Below are 18,264 nucleotides of genomic sequence, written 5' to 3'. Positions count from 1 at the left end.
CACTCAGGCTGCAACTTCGAGAGACCTTGAGGTATCCATCCAAGCTGCTCTCAATTCCTGACTCACAGAAATTGTGAAATAATAAATGTTCTTTATTTTAAGGTGCTAAATATGGAATTTGTTATGCAGCGATAGATAATGAAGATAGCATCCAAGTGTGAGAGGCCCAGTCCTCGATTACTTTAATGGCCCCCATCAACTCCACTGCTTTTCATGAGGTCTGGGGAGTAGACTCTAAGAGATTCACTATTGGAAACTCTCAAAAGAACTCCTGTCCTCCAGAATTCAGAGATGCTCTCTACTTTGGTGACAAATACCCAGGCATGCTCTGGCCATGTAGAGATGACCATGAAAATGTCCGTGTAGCTCAAAGTCAACATGACACTTCCAGCTATAGTACATTGATGGGAAATGAACCAAGTACTGAACCACACATGCAAGGTGAGAGATTCCTTACGTGCCCAGTCATATTCTCCTATCAACTACATCCACCCTTAGAAACTGTCCAGACCTAGTGAGCCAAACTATGGCCACGGGTGCACCCTGGACTTACGTCATAAGGCTTCATGGCTCACTGAGAAGTTCCGAGATCAGATCCCCTCCTCCTGGAAAACTTCCCCAATGTTCTCAATTCTTTCCACTCTCCCAACCTTTCATCTAAGCCCCATGAGATTTGACGCTGCAAATTACTTACCTTGATTTCCCAAGCATATATATCTGGTGCTTAAAGAATGTGTGTTGTAAACAATACCTTTCTAAGGTACATTTCATTCTCATGTGTATGTCATTCTCTTCAACTAGACTATAAGTTTCTCAAGGTCATGGACTGTGCCAAATTCACTGTGGTGTCCTAAAGATCCCAAAGTTCACTGACTTCCAGACAAACACTGGGATCAAGGCAGAGAATAAGCACACTCCCTGTGAACTGGAGGCAGACACTTAGCATCAATCTACAAAGGATTCATGAGGTTCTCCATCCATTCACATCAGACCCCTGCCCCCCTACTACACAGTAACCCACTAAAGAGAAACCTGAGCATTTATGACCTCCTAGAGCCCTCTCCAAGGTAGAGGGACCTCCACTGTACTCAGGTCAGGAAATAGAAGACTGTGTAATTAGGAGATAGGAAGCAAGAGAAGGGGTGGAGGGCAGAGAGAGCTCTTCCTTTTACTTTCATGGACAGCAAATACCTCCTACAAGACATCCCTGGGTTACAGAAGAGCCACAGAGCTTCAGGAGGCTGGATGAGTCCCTGCTCAGATCCAGCAAGTCCTTTTGCAATTTTCGAAGCACTAACATAGAAGCAATGAAAGCTGACTAAGCAGATGGTCATCCATGCCCAGAAACCGCCTGACCAAGGAATTGTAGGAAGCCAAGATATCCACCTCTGAAAGAGAAGAGGAAGTGACCAATGTTTTGCTTCCGGCAGAGACTAATACCTGATCCTTCTGAGGACCAAAGAGGAAATATTAATACCAAAAGCCCTATACACTAGTATCAACAGAGAGAAATAATTTCCTTCCTGACTCCCACTGGGCTAGTCATGCCTGGAACAGAAGGTGTGATTATCTAATCAAGCAAAGCAAGAGCCAAATGGCTAGCCTAGACTGTAGCTTCTAGGGGAGTTCTCAAGCACTGATACTTAGTCTCTCATCTACATCCCTCCACTTCCTGCTGCTTAGAGCAAAAAAAATCTACGTAAAAAGTAATAATAATATGCTATTTCATGTCAATTTCAACCACCACCATTAAGTAAGATTTCAGATCTTATTCCTTTCCAAGACTGAGAGCAAATTAGTGCTCATCTAATCCCGGAGTTGGTGGGGTTTCAGGGTTAGGAAGAAAGACATACATACGCTGAGCATAGATTGTGCACCAGGCATGGTGCTGGGGACTGCACATTAAATCATCTTATTTTTCTGTATATTCAAGATGAGTCTTAACTAAAGAATGAAACAACTATAATAATCTATCATGTATGCACCACACTTTATATTTTGTAAATCAGGTTGGAATCTATCAGCTCATTTGCTCTAAACAAACATGAGAGGTAGGCAGGGCAATGATTATTATTCCTAATTCTTGGATCAGGGAAATGAAAGCAAAAAGAGCTTATTTTTCTAAAGTTGCTCATCTAATAATTGACAGACCTTCTGAAACCCTATCCTGCCATACTTGCTGCTTTTTTTATGAACTCACAAACTTCTTAAGCCATACTGGTCCCAAAAGCCTCTTTCTGTCCAGTCATTTGTTTCATTCTCATAAAACCATGCAGTTCAGCCTCATCTGTGCTAGAATTCCTCAAAAGCTCCAACAGAGAATTGTCCAGGGCCTAATGGAACATCCTCAGGAAATAGTACACTCACTTTGGATTTTTCTTTATATTCATGAAAATGTACTTGCACCTACCACGTGCCAGAGATCTCACTATACTCTAGGGAAACACTCATGAACAAGAGATGCTGTCCCTCTTCTGACAGGTTTTATATTCTAAAGGGCCATAATCACGTGTGCCCTGCATCTCGCCCTCTCCAGGGCTTCATTCCTATAACGGTTCCTGATAGGACACCATTTCCAGTCCTCTCGGTATCCTCATGTGGAAAATCCAGTTGGCTTAAATCCACTTCAAAGGATGAGGCAAAGAATAAAATCTGACACTCTAGGGGAGCTTTGACAGGATGGTTAAAAGATTCACAGTCACCCATATAGCTTTAGTCCTCTCCCCACTTCCTAATGGCATCCAGATATTCTTTAGAGGGACCACCGCTTCTCCACTGAGAGGCTGTCATAAAGTTTAAGCGGGAGTGTTTCAAAATTCAGAGAACCTGATTCACACATATCTATTAGAACAGCGTCCTCCTTGTGGCCTCAGTGACTGGTGCAGGAGTATACAATTACCCACATCTATAGAAATATCGAAAATAGGGCTTTCTTTTCCCAAATGGCAAAGAGGCAGCCTATAGCCCAGGTCCCAGCAAGCAGCCACCTCATGCCATGAGATGAAATATACTGATGTGTTAGATGAAGCCAACACACACAGTAGAGGGCAGAGCAAGGAGACACAGCTGAGGCCTGTTCAAAGTAGGGCTGAAGCCCACCTTACTTCTGGACTTTCTGATTTCCAGAAGTTTTTTTTTTAATGCAGCTTAAGGCTGTATCAGTGTTTTGGAAGACAAAAGCCACTGTTAGCTCACAATTAGCTTCTAAAAAACAAAAATTTCTGCATCTCTTACAGCTCACTCCTGTTAAGGTACTCTCTCCCATTCTCTCATTACACATTAGATTTTTTTAAATTCAAGTACGAAGCTTCATATTCATTACGATTTAATTTCAAACACTGAAAAGAAACTCAGGAGGTAGAGCGGGTAACAGAAATTCATATTTGATGCTTAAAGTATATGCTTGGGGCAAGGCATTCAAGACCATGTTAGAAATTTTAACAAGCTAAAATGTTTAAGAGTCAAAGCAGTGGTTTCCAGCCTTTTACCTTACGCAGATCCGTATGTGCTCAGAAAGTCAGTTGTTCTGTTAAGATACATGGATTAAGAAAAGAAAGGGTGACAAAATGTAACTACAAACTCAGCCACACTTTTAAATGAAATTAGGTTTTATCAATCACAGCAGCACCTGCTCTGTTTCGGAAAACTACCTCATAAACAGGGCAAGGCATATTATTTATTCAGTATAAATGCAGTGCTCGGGGCATGTATGGACTGACCCTTAGGATGGAGACCACAGATCTAGAATTCTAAATAGAAGCCTTTCTCAGAATTCCCCAGCTATTTTCCTCAAGTCTCCCATAACCGCGGGTGGCCCACACCACTAATTATTTTTAGCACACTTCTTTTCTAGAACATGTTGTTCTATTCTAACCTCTAAACAGAGGAATTCCAAAAAACAAGGAAAAGTTTACCTTACCTGGTCACCATCCCCCTATACTAGTGTGCAAACAAGATTCAAATTCAGATCCCAATGAAGCTCTAGGAGGCTCTTTAAGACAAAGGTTCACACCCTTTGCCTAAACAAAGTTAATCTCTTCTACCTCAAAGGGGTGTCATGAAAGTAAAAGGAGATCACAGAAGCACCTGGCCCAGGAGTAAACAAGTGCCACCCAATAATAATACCTTCTTTCCTGTAAATGCCCGAAACACGGTTCATTGACATTTTCATTTTGGTCTTTCAATTTCAAAAAAAAAAAATTCCCTCCATGCCAAAGGAGAAAGAAGCAATATAATTATTGGCATTCGGAAATCATCATTAATCCACATTTTCTTCCAATTTCTCTTCGTGCTACCTTCCAAGAGCTGAATCCTGCCTTTTCTTTGCCACACGTTTTATTAGCATTATTATATTTCATCCACTGCCAATGAAATCAACTCAAAAATAAAAGAAAGAACATTTCGATCCTTCTCTAGTTTTTAGTACACCCTAATTATTAGTGCCCATGCTTTAAATGGAAATCGCTGATTTTTAAAAGTCATTAAAACATTCACATTGATTATAAAAGGGAAAATTCTTTACTGCGTAGGACTCACCAATTGAGGAAAAATATCTTCCCTCCAGTGACTGCCCAATAGAACAATGAAAAAAGCCCTAGATTGAGAACCAGGTGACCGGATTCTGTCTTCGGTTCTGTTTCTGAGCCTGCTATCCCACCTGTAGGAAATGGGAGAAAGAGGTTGCTTATGATCTCTAGGATCTTACCAGCTTCAGAACTTCCCAGGCTTATGAACTCGCTGAGGTATAGAGGTAAGCCACTAGATCTGTGAGTTTCGATCCCGGCATCATTCCCAGGATGGCCTCCAATCAACTCCTGGCACTTTTATTTCACTAATCTGTCTCAGAACGATGGGGAAACAGGATGCCAGTACCCCAGTGTTCATCCTCAGCTCCCCTGGGAAAACGGCTTCATGGTAATATCGGAGATGAAAGAAATAGATAAAGTAGTTAGATATTCACATTGTATTCAAGAAAGAAAAAAAAAAACAGCAAAACCTGAACTACAACAAATAAAGAGACAAGGAGTATGAGTTTGGAGTCAAATTTCTAACTGTAGGACTTAGCAAACTCTCTGAAAAGTAAGAGCCAATGAGCAGCAGCAGAGCTGGAAAATCTCAACACTTCCCAGTAAGTCCTCATTACAGGTTTCATTTCATTAAAAGCTATTACTATTTGGCTAAGAATGATGCAATATACATTTTAACATACACAGATGCCAAAGCAGAGGGTTATTATAAAATGTGTCTTTCATATGCAGGAGAAATCCACATACCAGAAAAACTACTATCCCATTTCAATTGTCATTTTAAGCATTACTGAATCAATCAAACAATTGTTTCATGTATTATTTTCTCATTCAGTCTTCAAATAGCCATGGAAGATCAAAGCTGACCCATCTCAGCTCTTCCTATTGATGGGAGGAGAAGCTGGGGCCAGAGTAGGGAGGTGGCCGCTCTGGGAAGAGCCCACCACAAGTGGCAGACAGTCCAGGGCTCCAGTCCAGGGCTTGTTCTCCTGGACCCAGTTACTTTGACAGAGGAGCACAGCAAAACTTGCTGGGCAGAGGGACTTGCCCTCAGTCACACAATCGGCTTTGGAGCAAAACCAGAACTTTCATACTCAGACCTCCGAACACCTGCTTCAAAGCTTTCACAGAACAGCCCGACAGCAGAAGAAATTAACTTAGAAAAATGGAGCATAATCGAGATGAGCCCAGCAAAGAAATAAGCTTCCAGAGAGCTAGTGGTCTTCAACGGCATTAGAATTCTCAAAGCCATTCCACTGAATTGAGAGAAAGACACAATTTCAAACTGGCTGAGAAATGGAGTATTAGGAGACGAACAATGAACCTGTGGACAGGGATGCCTGACTTCTCTGACTTCTAAACTTGGCTAAAAGACACAGTTCTCCATCGTGGCCCTAAGGCAATCTCTCACACACTTGCCAACTTCCCTCCATGCACAAATAAAGTGGCCTCCCTTTTCCATAGTCAACTTTTCTTTTAATAATTTTTTTTCTTCTTTTCCATAAAGAGAACAAGCAGCTTTGCTAAAGAACCACTGTGAAATGATTGAAGTTCCCATGCAAACAAACCATTAGCAGAGTTCAAATGCAATTTAAATTACCAGTTGTTAAAGTGCTCCTCAATTTTGTGGTAAGTTTCCAAGGAGAATTACATGCTATATACTATTTAATTGGTTGTTTTCTATTTTTTAACATCCATTTATTCCCCCCACCACCCTTATATTTCAGAAGTGTCTATAAAAGCTTTCCTTTAAAAAATTTTACATTGTTGAATAGATTAAATCTAAAGATTGAAAAGTATCAGAGAAACAGCTGCAAGATGACGCAGCTCAGCAGAAATTGATGGTTTTGACACCATAAAACAAGCAGAAGTTTGAAATCTTAGAAGTCACCTCGTAGTGCCGTCACTCTTTACAGGTAAAGACACTGACGCCACACCAGGGAATGGAGGGGCTGACCTAAAGTCCTCTCATTGGTCAGTGAGGGATTCGGGATGAGAACCTTGGCTCCTAACTCCCAGTCCTATGCCTCCTTTTCCCACCACCACACGGTTGGAAAAGATGATGAGAAATACTCAATGAATTTTCTACTCATAATTTAAAAAATAAACATGGAGTCCTCTTCAAATACACTCCTGACCTCGAAAGCGGAGATGGGCAAAGGCAAGTATCTCCTCAAGCGGGAGAAAAAGAAGTAAAGGCTGATGAATGAGAAGGAGCTTAAAATGAGCAGATTCTTGGCGAGGAAGTCAAGACACTCATCTAGATTCATTAATCAAGTTATGACACATCAAGACTGCTGATTTCCACTGCTTGATCCGGCCCAGGATTAGTGGCTGCCCCTGGAGCGAGAGGATAAACGAGCAACAAAGTAAAGGCAGGTGTTGTAACACCTGTAAATTGAAAGGATTTCTGAAGAACATCGTGAGTACAGGATGAAGTTTAAGGCTTTGATACTAGACTTGTGTAAATTATGTACCCTCTCTGAGCTCAAGCTTCCCTGTCTGTAAAATGGGGCTAATATCACTTACCTGTCAGGGGGTGTGTAATCATGCCTTGGCATTCCACATCAAGCATCCACAGCACAGAGCCGGCAAATAGTATGTATTAATTAATGTTCACCCCCTTGACTGCCAAGGTTTCTATCATTTCTCAAAGCCTAGGATTCTGTCGTTCTAATTTATCTGGACTATAACGGAATCTCACAAGCCATGTATGTTCCCTACGTTTGTTAGATGCTGTATGTCCCCTGACTATAAATTCATTTATTTTGTCATTCAAGATATTAAAACAAAACAAAACATGTGCATGAAAATTTAAAGATCCAAGCATTTTCCTTTAAAAGTACACTCTTTGGAACTGCTATTTAAAAATGGCCTTCAAACTAAATTGATGAAGCATGCAGCAGTAAAATTCTCAATTTAACATCCAAATTCTCATCTAAACTTTCCATCAACCAATTGTCCGTTGAGGAAAGTAAGGGTCAAGGAAGTTAGGCAAGATTTTGGGGCTAGGAAATGGTAAAGCCAGGACTTGAACCCCTGTCTTCAAAATCAAGCTCTATGACACAGGTTTTATTACTTTCACCTACAATTATACTATGGACAGCTATTCTGCTAGAAGCAGAAACACACCTTTTAAAAAACTTTTCTATTTTCACATTTCAAGGAGATTTGGGGTTTAAAAAAAAAAAAAAAAAAAGGCCGAACTTTCAAATTAAAAAATATCTATAGAAAAACACTTTTTAGTCTATCTAGACCCTTTCTGAATTCCACCTTGCTGTTATATTCTCAAGTGAAATAAAAACTCAGAGCCCTGGCATTAAGCAGACATCTGCTGGGTATGTGGGAAGCAGGCCTGAGAAGGGTTAGCAATGAGCTGATATCAGGCTAATTCAAAAGCAATTCAAATGGCTGGGCTCATGATCAAACAAATCATGGGCAACCCTAGTATGAGCTTCTGAGCACCCTCCGGCGCATCTGTTAGCTGACAGAACGTCATGTGCCCTGACTTCAGAGGTGCACAAAATAGACATTTACTAGAACTTCCTGTCCTTAGCGAGGCACAGTATATGGACCTAGCAGTTGTAGGTACTAAGTTAGACATGACTTGAGCTCTCAAAGAGTTCACAGGCCTCACTGGGGACATGCCTGAATACACAAAACAGAATGAAAGGTATGCAAAGCACAAGTACATGCAATGTCATTTTGAGGGTCTGGAAGAGCTATTCAGATGACTTCTAAACTGAGCCTGAACACCCAAGAGGATTTCCATGCATGAAGGGGAAGAAATAAGCCCAGGGAACACAATGTGCTAAGGCCTTGAGGAGGATGAGTTCAGGGTGTTCTTGGGGAAAGTGACTAATCTGGTGAGGCCAGTGGCAGAGGACGTGGAAGGATGCGGTGGGACATGAGGCTGGAAAGGAATGTTGCGGCTAGAACATGGAGGACCTTGTGTGCCAGGCGAAAACACTTGGATCTCCAGACTCATGGGTACTGCATTCTGGGAAATGACTCAAGCGAAAGTTAAAATTCCTTCTAAAGAACCGAATCCGCTTCCATAGTCAGCATCCAAGCATAGCAAGGGTGGGAGTGTCTAAAGAAGAGTGTCCTCTGACCCCATCCAAACAGAAGTCAGAAGAGTAGGTGGCTCTCAGAGTTGTCCCAATCCCACACCTCCATGGACCCTTTCCTCTCGTCTAGAACTCTCACTCATGGAAGACCCAGGAAAGAAACTAAGTATCATGTTCCAAGCGATATTTCCACTCTAGCTTCAGGGAAACGCCGACACCACCCAGCTTGGTAGATCAGAAGAACATAGGCTGAACCCAGGCCCGAGCCTCTTTCCTGATACTGAGGAAGCAGGAGCCAAAGGCCTATCCAGCACATACTATGTGTGCCCAAAGCTCCACGTCTCAGAGCTCCCGCCAGGCCTGGCATCGTGTGACTGGAGCTTTCAACTAGTATTGAGCCTGCACTAATGTCACTACTTAAGTTGTATGGAATCCCATGCCTTAATGGAGACTTTGTAGCAGGTCTCAGATGCCAAAGACACAGGCAAGATGTGAATCCCTTCCTGCCCTTAAGGAGTTCCCAGTCTAGAAGGAGAGATAAGACATCAACATAATAGGAGATGGCAAGTGCCTTAGAAGAAGCACAGATGACAATAAAAATGTACATAACAATCCTATGACTTGGTTTGAGTGTTTTTATCCATTTGACAGATGAGGAAACTCGGACTCAATCAAGTTCACACAGCTAGGCAGCATCATAGCCGAGATCCCATACTCATAAGCACCGGAGTTTTTTCTATTGCCTCACAGCCCACTGTGGTGTGGGTTAGCAGAAGAGAGAACAGAGACGTCACTTTAGTGTGCGGGAGTGCGCACAGTGAAGAGTGTGGATGATAGGGAGCAGATGATCAGAGATTACTTCATTCAGAAAGTGTCATCTGTGCACGAGTTTATTAGGAGGAGCAGGAGGTCTATGGATGAAGATGAGAGAGGTTCCCTCAGGCTAAAGGAACAGCACGAAGGTGAGAAAATGCAGGGCATTTGTGGGGAATGGCAGGGAATGTGGCCGACTTAAGGATGAGTAAGCAGGAGCATCGAGGAAGTTCACGGTGAGCACGTACTGCTGTCTGGTTATAATGCGCCCTGGGTCCCAGAGGCAGGAGTTTTTACTTAATGCCAAAAATACTAGGAAAATGTTACAGGTGACAAAATAAATAAACTTACAGTCAGGGATATACAGATGCATATACTAGGAAAATAATAAATGCTTCAAAGCAGAACTGTGGCATGGTTTCAGCTTTACTTTGGATTCTGGGCTCCAATGCTAAAGCATTGGATTAGCCTTTCAGGACCTGGGCCAAAAGCAGGAATAGTGGACCATCAGGTCCTTTCGGGTCAAAGTACAGGTGGACACTGTTCCCTGGCAATGACTTTGGGGGCTAGGGCTTCTAATCCTATTTTGTAAATCTTGACCTTCTTGAGAAGAGTCCCTACAGCTCATTAAATGAATCCCAGGCCCTAGTTGGAGCATAAGTTCCCCAAGGTGGTGAGCAGAGCATAGAGAACAAGACAAGAGTCACAGAATCAAAAGACCCACATTCGAATTCTTGGATTCTCCATGAACTAACTATGGAATCCTGAGCAAGTCGCTTCCTTTTAACGAAGGCAGCTTCCTCATTTTAAAATGGAAACAATCATACTTATATAGCTAGGTTCTTGTGAGAATTAACAATTAACTTGTAAGATTAAATATAAGGAGATGTGTTTCTACATGCAGGCTGACATGTTTAGAATAGGTGTTCCCCCTGAAAGCCACCATGTTGATAGAGACAGTGCAAAAACTGCCCAGTCCTCCTGGCGAAGTATCTAAATCTGGAGCTGTCAACAATTTTTCCCCCTATTGAAAATTGAGCTGTATTCCCCAGGCAAGTCATTACATCTTTTTGTGCCAAATTGTTTTCATCTTTTAAATGACCCAGTAATCCCACTTTGGGCAATATACATAAGGGAATAATCTAAAAGGAAAAAAGAAGGCAATTTGTTTGAAGATGTTATTCATAGTGCTATTTCTAGCTCTTTATATATCCCTCTATTATAGCACTTATCTCACTGTGCTGTAATTATCCACTCCCCTTCTAAACGCCTCCAAATTATCTTTGAATCAATCTCCAGCACCTAGCACAATGCCTGGCATACAGTAAGAACTCAATAAATGTTTGTTGACTAAATGAATGGGTAATATGAAAAAAGTTTTAAAAGAAATCCGAATGAGTCAAAAACAAAACATTGCTTTTAAGAGATGATATTAAAGAATCTTAAAAGAAAAAAACCTGGTGACTACAGACTGCAAACTACTTGAAAAGGAGTAAGTGATGAAGCCTCAGGAGTGAATTTCAAATGATTTAGTTTATGATCTCTGAGCATCTCCAGGCTTAGGATGAGTGTAGTACAAGATTGCCATGAGACACCTAGGGACATGAGGTCACTTGCGAGGTCATTTTGGCTTGGTGGCCAGGGCACAAGGGTCTGTTAGGAATCTTGGATTCTCACCAGCTTACACTGACTAAATTTCCTAACTTCTCTAAAACCAGTTTCTCCACTGAAAAATGGAGCATTTTCAGGAAAGCCCAGCCCATTAAAAGAAATTACAAGGAGCAAGCAAATGAAAGAGGACAGTTGGGAGGTCCTCTTGGACCAGGGTCCTCAAGCCAAGGTGGAACTTTGAAGCCCCAGCTCTTCCGGGCTTCCACTACACCTTCCAGCCCCATCTTACAGGGTGGTTGATTGAAGGCGCCTCACCAGGGACTTTACTGGAGGCTGGAATCTCTGTGGGAACAGAAGACAGATCAAGGGAAAACACCATGTTAAATACGGCCCATAAAGTCAACATCACTCTGAATGTTCCGTATCCTTGGTGGGAAAGAATGCTTTATACAAATACCAGGGGAGAGCAAAGGAAGCGGCATGTTCTCCAGGGCTTATTTTGGGGCGTTCCAGCAGCTCTGAGCCAGGAAGCCAGAGGCAGGAAGCCACTGCCCTCCGTTCCTTGGCCAGAATCTCAAGGTTAGAAACCAAAGTGGGGAGCACGCAGACTCCTTAGTCCGGATCACCTGCAAGTCTGTGCACCCCCCACTTCCATCAGGGTCTCCCAGATTCCTATTCCACTTGATAGTTTCCTGAAGGAACTGCACTTGACATCATGTAGACAGTCGTTCCAAAACACATCATGAACCCACCCACTTCTCTCTGGCCCAACTTCTACCACCCTAATCAAAGTAACCGCCACCTCTCACACCGATGATTCAAGAGTCTCCTCCTAACCTTCTTGCTTCTACTCTCAACCGCTCCTTACAATCCATTTCCCCCCACAGCGGGCAGAATGGAGCTGATAAAACATAACTCAGATGCTTCCCCTCACACCTAGACTCAGGTCCAAGCCCCTGCTCTAGCTTACTAACAGCTACCAGCCCCTCCCCACTCTCCTCTCAGGCTTTACCCCTTGCAGCCCACTACCTGCTAGCATACTGCACTCCTTCAGTTCCTCAAACACACAGCCATTCCCACTCCACTGCCCTTTCACTGACCACGCACCCTCTGCCTGCAATTCTCTTCCCCTGACTTTTACATGTCTGGCTCCTTGCCATCCAGATCTCAGCTTAAACAATCACCTCTCAGAGCCCTTCCTCCATTCACTCAGTCAGAGCACTCTGTGTGAATCTCTGAAGTGTTACTTATCATTTTCTACTGTTTACATGTTCATTTATTATCTGCCTCCTCCACACACCCCTACTGGAATGTCAATCCCAAGGGATCATTGTTCCTGTGTCTTTTTCTTCACGCTAAACCCAGTGCTGGATCTTCATCCAGAACAGTATACAGCATATAAGTGGGAATCCAATAAACATTAAATAAAATTTGACAAATACATGCCACAGATGAAAGAAACCTTACAGACTGCTGAAGGGCAAGTAGCCCAGCCCTGTTGCTAACATCTTGAGCTTCAGAACCCAGCATGAATCACTAGTGCTAGCATTCAGGAGCTACGGGAGTTTGGGCAAGTTTTCCCACTTCTCTAGACCTTACTTTTCTCAGGTAAAATGGGGATAACAGCACCTGCTTTGTGGGAATGCTGGGAGAAGTGAGAAATAAATCACGTAAAATGCCCAGTACGAGGCTTATCACAGACAAAAATGTTCACTGTCATCAACAACAACCCCATCTTCCAGGTAGAAAAACCAAGACTCAGAAAGGTGCATTCATCATCGCTCAAATTAAATAGTGAGTGAGCAACAGAACCAAGTCAGAGACACTCATCTTCAGTCTTCATCCACTGCTCCACAGACCAGCTGTTCCATAGACATAATAATAACAAAAATACCTGATATCATGTCGCTGATTTATATACTTTGCCAGAAAGGATCTAAAGTACCTGACAAAAGAGGCACATAGTTCATGACTTTTTTTAAAGTGAAAAAATTGGGAAGGGAGGTAGAAAAATAAGATGAAGGAAAAGAGTTAAAAAAAGAGCCATACGTCTCATACCATTTGCTAGAAGTGGGCTTCAATTTGGCTGTGAGATTCTCAAAGGCCGATACAAAACAGAGAAAACTACCTGTGCCTGGTCCTTTGGAACACTTGGTCAGTGAAATGTCACAGCAATGTGTGAAGAGGTACCACTATCCAGTTAAGACTCCCTCCAGTTTTTCATACTCAGCTAAAATCCAGTCTCTGTTACTTCTGATCATATCTGCTCTGAAGTCACACTATGGCGTCCAAATCCCAGCTCTACTACTGATGGTGTGACTTTGGGCAACTTACTTAAACCCTCGAAGCCTCAGGATCTTCCTCTAAAAAAAAGGTGAAAAAAATAGTACCTAAATAGATTTTTTTAAATGTGGTATATACATACAAGGTATACATACAAGGGAATATTATTCAGCCTTAAAAAGAAGGGAAATTCTGACACATACTACAACATGATGAACCTTTAGGACATGCTAAGTGAAAGAAGCCAGTCAGAAAAGGATCAACACTATATAATTCCACTTATATGAGCTACCTATAGTCTTCTCATAGAGAGAGAAGGTAGAATGGTGGTTGTTCAGGGGCGGGTGGGAGGAGAGAATGAGGAGTTAATACTTAAATGGGTCCAGTTTCAGTTTTGCAGGTGAAAAGAGTTCTGGAGATTGGTTGCACAACATGTGACTGTACTTAACACTACTGAGCTGTACACTTAAAATGGTTAAAATAGTAAATGATATATTGTGTGCATTTTAAGAAAATTAAAAATAAAATCTAAAAAAAAAAAATTGTATATACTCACAGGTAGCTGAAGTGACTCTGATTTATGTCAAATGCTTTGCCCCATGCTTGGCACAGGGAAGCAATCAATTCACATCAGTTCTCCTTATTAACAGGAATAGCGTTCACACTGATAACTACCAACCCTAACCCCTTCATGTCCCTGTCCATCAGCACCACAACAGGAAAACATGCCAAGCCTTCATGCTTCAAGGCAGCCTCCTCCCACCTCGTGAGCTGGGCCTCCAATCCCCATCCAGCCACAGGCCATAGAGGAAGAGTCAGGTTGCTTGCAGGTACCTGGGAGTTCTGCCTCACCAGGGCTTCCAAGCATCTTAGAAAGCTGCTTTTCTTCCCTTGGACACTGACCGGAACTAAGGTAGGTCTCCGAGCACTTTCTCTGCTCTATTAAAATCTGCCACCTAATGCTACTGGCATCAAAGTGCTTCCCAAAAAAACACATCTCCATCATCTCTTCTGCATTGGAGAAAGGGGCCCCGAAGTTGATCAGAAACTGAACTGACCGCAAAAAGTTACTCATTATGGCATCGGTGAACTGTAATGGGGTGGTGCCCTCTTGGTCTCTATCAAATGCTGCCACCATATCAAAGAAGGCTAAAGAAGTGTGTGTGTGTGTGTGTGTTTAAAATCTATTCAGAATCAGAGTTCACCTTTGAATGGGAAGGAATAATACTCTAGAATTCTTACAGCTTCAAGAATAGCGGTAGAGGCTTAGATGGAAAGCCCTGCACAATTTCTTTCAAGGCCTGTGCATAATTTCCACTGCCACAAATGAAACTGAAATAAAGAGCTCCACTATTCAGTTCTGCCTTTTGGACAAGCTATCATCCCTTTCAGAAAAGAAAAACATACAGGCAGCAAAGCAGATCAAAAGGTAGCCCCTCACATTCAAACAACATTCACATGACCAAAAGCAAAGAAAGGTAAGTAAGCAGAAAACAAACAAGGGGAAAAAAGTAAAATTTTAAAAACAACAAATTCAGGCATCTAAGACCATGTAACATACGAGAAAGAGATCTGAACTGGGAGAACAAGGTTCTAGTTCTCAATTTCTCATCCACTAGATCACTAAATGTGGGCAATAGAGGCATCTCTGAGTTCCAATTTCCTCATCTGCAAAATGGGTATGTTCTCTTCCTTTGCCTGAAGGGGCAGCTTTAGTAGAAGAAGTAATGAACCAAGAATGAGAAGATCTGTGTTCTAATTCCACCTAATTAGTCAAGCACCAGCAAAGCAAATTAGCTGCACCCTCTGGGCCTCTACTTCCCATTATCATGTAAAATGAGACAGATCAACTGAATAATCTCTAAGACTCCTTCCAACACTGACAGTCCATCAGATCTACACAACGTCCCACACACCAGGTATTAATTCTAGACAGTGGATACAGTGCAAATGCTATATAGCCAACATCCTGCATACTCTTAAGTCCAACCATAACTGCTTTTCAAGCTAAAACTATGCCTGCCGAAGTATCCCCAAACATACCTTGTGGCTTGCTGCTTTAGCCCTAGTAATCAGGCAGAGACACCCTCAAATTATCTTTCTACTCAACTCAAGGTAGGCCTCAGGTGGGAAGAAATACCTAATTTTTTTTACACACAAACAGAATTTTTCCTCAGGCAGAGCCCATCCCTAAATCCCACTGTCAGGAGTACTCTCCTGGGAAAGCAGCTGTCCACACCCCAAATTAAAGCGCTCCCAGCAACAAGTCTCATCACCAGGCAAGGGAGCCAGCTGTCAGTGCTGTAAGCCCGGGGTCTGGGAGCAGAAATGCCATGCGCTCTGGCAACAATGATGTACTCACGTGAGGTCAGGCCCCACAGGCAGCTGGCCTTCCGCTGGCTCTCACTCCCTCTCACACACCCTGAGTCTCACTGCAAGGAGGTGATCCCGAGGCCAGAGGGGAACAGCACTGAGACATTCTCTCCTCAGCCTCCAGAACACGGGGCAAAGGAATGGAGGGGGAGGGGTGAGGGTGGGAAGGGGGAAGGGGAGCGACTTTGTTTCTGGAAACAAGAATTCAAATCCTGCTTCTCCTAAACCCTGAGTCACCTCGTTCTCTTCCAATAGATCAGTGTGGTGGGTAAACATTTCCATAAATGGAGAAGCAGGCTGGAGGACGTCTGAAAAATCACCCTTCTCTCCTCTGGCACTGGAAGAACATGCCCCACTTAAGACAGAATTCCTTACTCGGAGTAAATGATTAACCCCAAAAGAAGTGGAGTCTAAACTGTTCCACAGCTGTCCCACTACAGGAAAATCCTCCCCCGCCCAAACAAGGAAGTAATTGGTTTAAAAGGCTGTTAAGTTCACCTTGAGAATGGGGCCATCTATCATGCAAACACATTTATGAAGTCTATTCATTCGGAGTAGGGGGAGGTATTTGGGGAAATTCACCTGAAGACGTCACTAAGAATCAAGTTCGCAGTTCTATTAATGGCAGATGAATCCTATAACAACCCCAGCCCTGGAACCCCAATCCCTGACTCCCCTGAGCTGAGAGTCCTCCTGGAAACTGAGTTTTGCATGAGTTCTTTATAGGACAGACACCAGACAGGAAGACCCACAATAAAACCAGACTTTCTGGAAAAACTTTGGGCAAGGCGGGGTGTAGAAGGCTGAACTACCCAATTTAATTTGTAAGATTAATTCCAATCCAAAGTTCCTGAGTAGTGTTCAATAACTGAATTGGACTAGCGAAGTCGATCAGGAATAAATCTGGTCCAAAATGACTCCAGAACTGAAGTAGAGGAGGAGAAAGGAGATGAGACGCTGGGTGAAATGGTGGTAGAGGAAGATGAGTCTGTTCAGAGAAGGGAATCTATATCTTGGCTTCTCGGTGGTTCTATTTCTCAGCATGATCTTCTTCTACCGTTGGCTGTAAAGGCTTTCGTAAGTCAGAAGAGCCATTTTTTCAGAATCATCACCAACTTCCTGGCTTTTGGGCCTGCACCATGAAGCTGCTTGTTCTAATCCCTAGGGAATCTTCTAGCAACAAACAGCACTGGTCAGAGAGCAAGGAAACCCATGCCCTAAACCTAGATCAGCCACTCCTTAAGATTTTGGACAAATCGGTTCTCTACTTAGAGCTTACACTGTCTCATCTACAAATAGGGTAGATATTCCAAAATTGTCCAACTATGAGCTCTAAAAGTATCTTCTATTTGGTCTAGACAAATAGTCATGACAAATTTATTTTGATTACTTGTTTTTGCAAGCATGACATAAGTACCTGAAAATTTGCAAACATTTCTTACTTACTGCATATTTAATAAATGAACACAAATATAAGTGACTGTCAAATGAAGGAAAGAAACAGGATCCTTGGACCACTTGCAAGAACCAGAACTCGGTACAGAACTCTTGCCAATGCAGTACTCCCTAGAGGTCCCAGAGGCAAGCTTGAAGAGGGCAAAAGGATGGCCCTCATTTATAATTGAGAAGACTAGACCAGCCATCAGACCTGGTTGTTCTGTGGAAAGATTATCATCCTGTTAGGGACTCAGAGTTCCTTCTAATATTGCAACAGGAACACTACAGCAGGGGAAAGATATTCCATGAAAAAATAGCTGTCCAGGGAAGACCCGGGAACTCTGAAAACCAAGGACCAAGGAGGGAGCTATAGGGATAGGTATGAAAACCAGAATGATAAAGTCTATATCTACCCTCCACTTTGCAAATAGCATTTGCAGATCAGTTTCCACACCCACAAAGGGGCTCTTCATTCCTTAATGTATGTGCGCCTCTCTTCCTCTTGACCACTGAGAACGATTGGCTCTGGGATCTCAAGAGGAGAAAAGACCATAAAGGCCATTGAGCCCATACCTCCAGTGCCCCCATTAATGAATCCCCCCATGGTATCCCTGAGGTCTCCAGTGAGGTAGAGATCATTATCTCCTACAGCTGCAAATTCCATCTTTCCAACAGAAAGTTCTCCCTTATATGGAAACAAAATCTGGCTCCCTGGGCTTCAACCTCAGTTCCTCATTCTGTCTCTGAGAACCATATAAACAACCTATGTCTTTCTCACTGGTCTGGAATTTTTGTAGGTGAATATAGATATAAAAACGAAGCTCTCCACGATCTCATCTCTCAGTTACTCTGGCTGTTTCCTGACCATATCGCATTGCTAGCTCCTAATGCATTTGTTGCCAACTTGAAATCCATCCTTTTTGTGTTTTCCAATAAGTGTTACTGCTAAGCAACCAGTTCTGCATATGTACTGATGACCTTGTGGATTCACAAGATGTACCCTGTTAAAACCAAGTCATCGAGATATGGGAAAAGTTAGGTCTTCTAGATCAGTTCTTCAACTACCTCTACCCCATCGCCCATGCCACATTCCCATCCTTCATGGGTGAAGGTCAAGGACGCACATCCCAGACCCACCTCCCCATTCCTGC

At 42.8% G+C, this 18,264-nt stretch overlaps 1 protein-coding gene across 21 annotated transcripts in view; it reads right to left on the bottom strand.

Moving 5' to 3' along the window:
• The window catches only part of LPP (LIM domain containing preferred translocation partner in lipoma), a 613,522-nt gene that overhangs the window by 545,228 nt on the left and 50,030 nt on the right, over positions 1-18,264 (bottom strand). For 6 of the 21 annotated variants that reach the window (XM_025042205.1, XM_025042204.1, XM_015599899.2 and 3 more), the window contains one exon: positions 4,537-4,657. The exons of 4 other annotated variants lie outside the window; for them this stretch is intronic. The gene's annotated coding sequence lies outside the window, so the exon portion shown is untranslated. Of the gene's footprint in view, positions 1-3,488; positions 3,527-4,536; positions 4,658-11,309; positions 11,363-15,346; positions 15,628-15,665; positions 15,837-18,264 lie in introns of those variants that run through there. 11 more of the 21 variants (XM_025042216.1, XM_025042212.1, XM_025042214.1 and 8 more) reach the window with 8 other exon arrangements.

This window comes from Pteropus alecto, unplaced genomic scaffold (genome assembly GCF_000325575.1).
Source record: "Pteropus alecto unplaced genomic scaffold, ASM32557v1 scaffold88, whole genome shotgun sequence".
NCBI lineage: Eukaryota > Metazoa > Chordata > Mammalia > Chiroptera > Pteropodidae > Pteropus > Pteropus alecto.
This window is presented reverse-complemented; position numbering and strand designations above follow the sequence as displayed.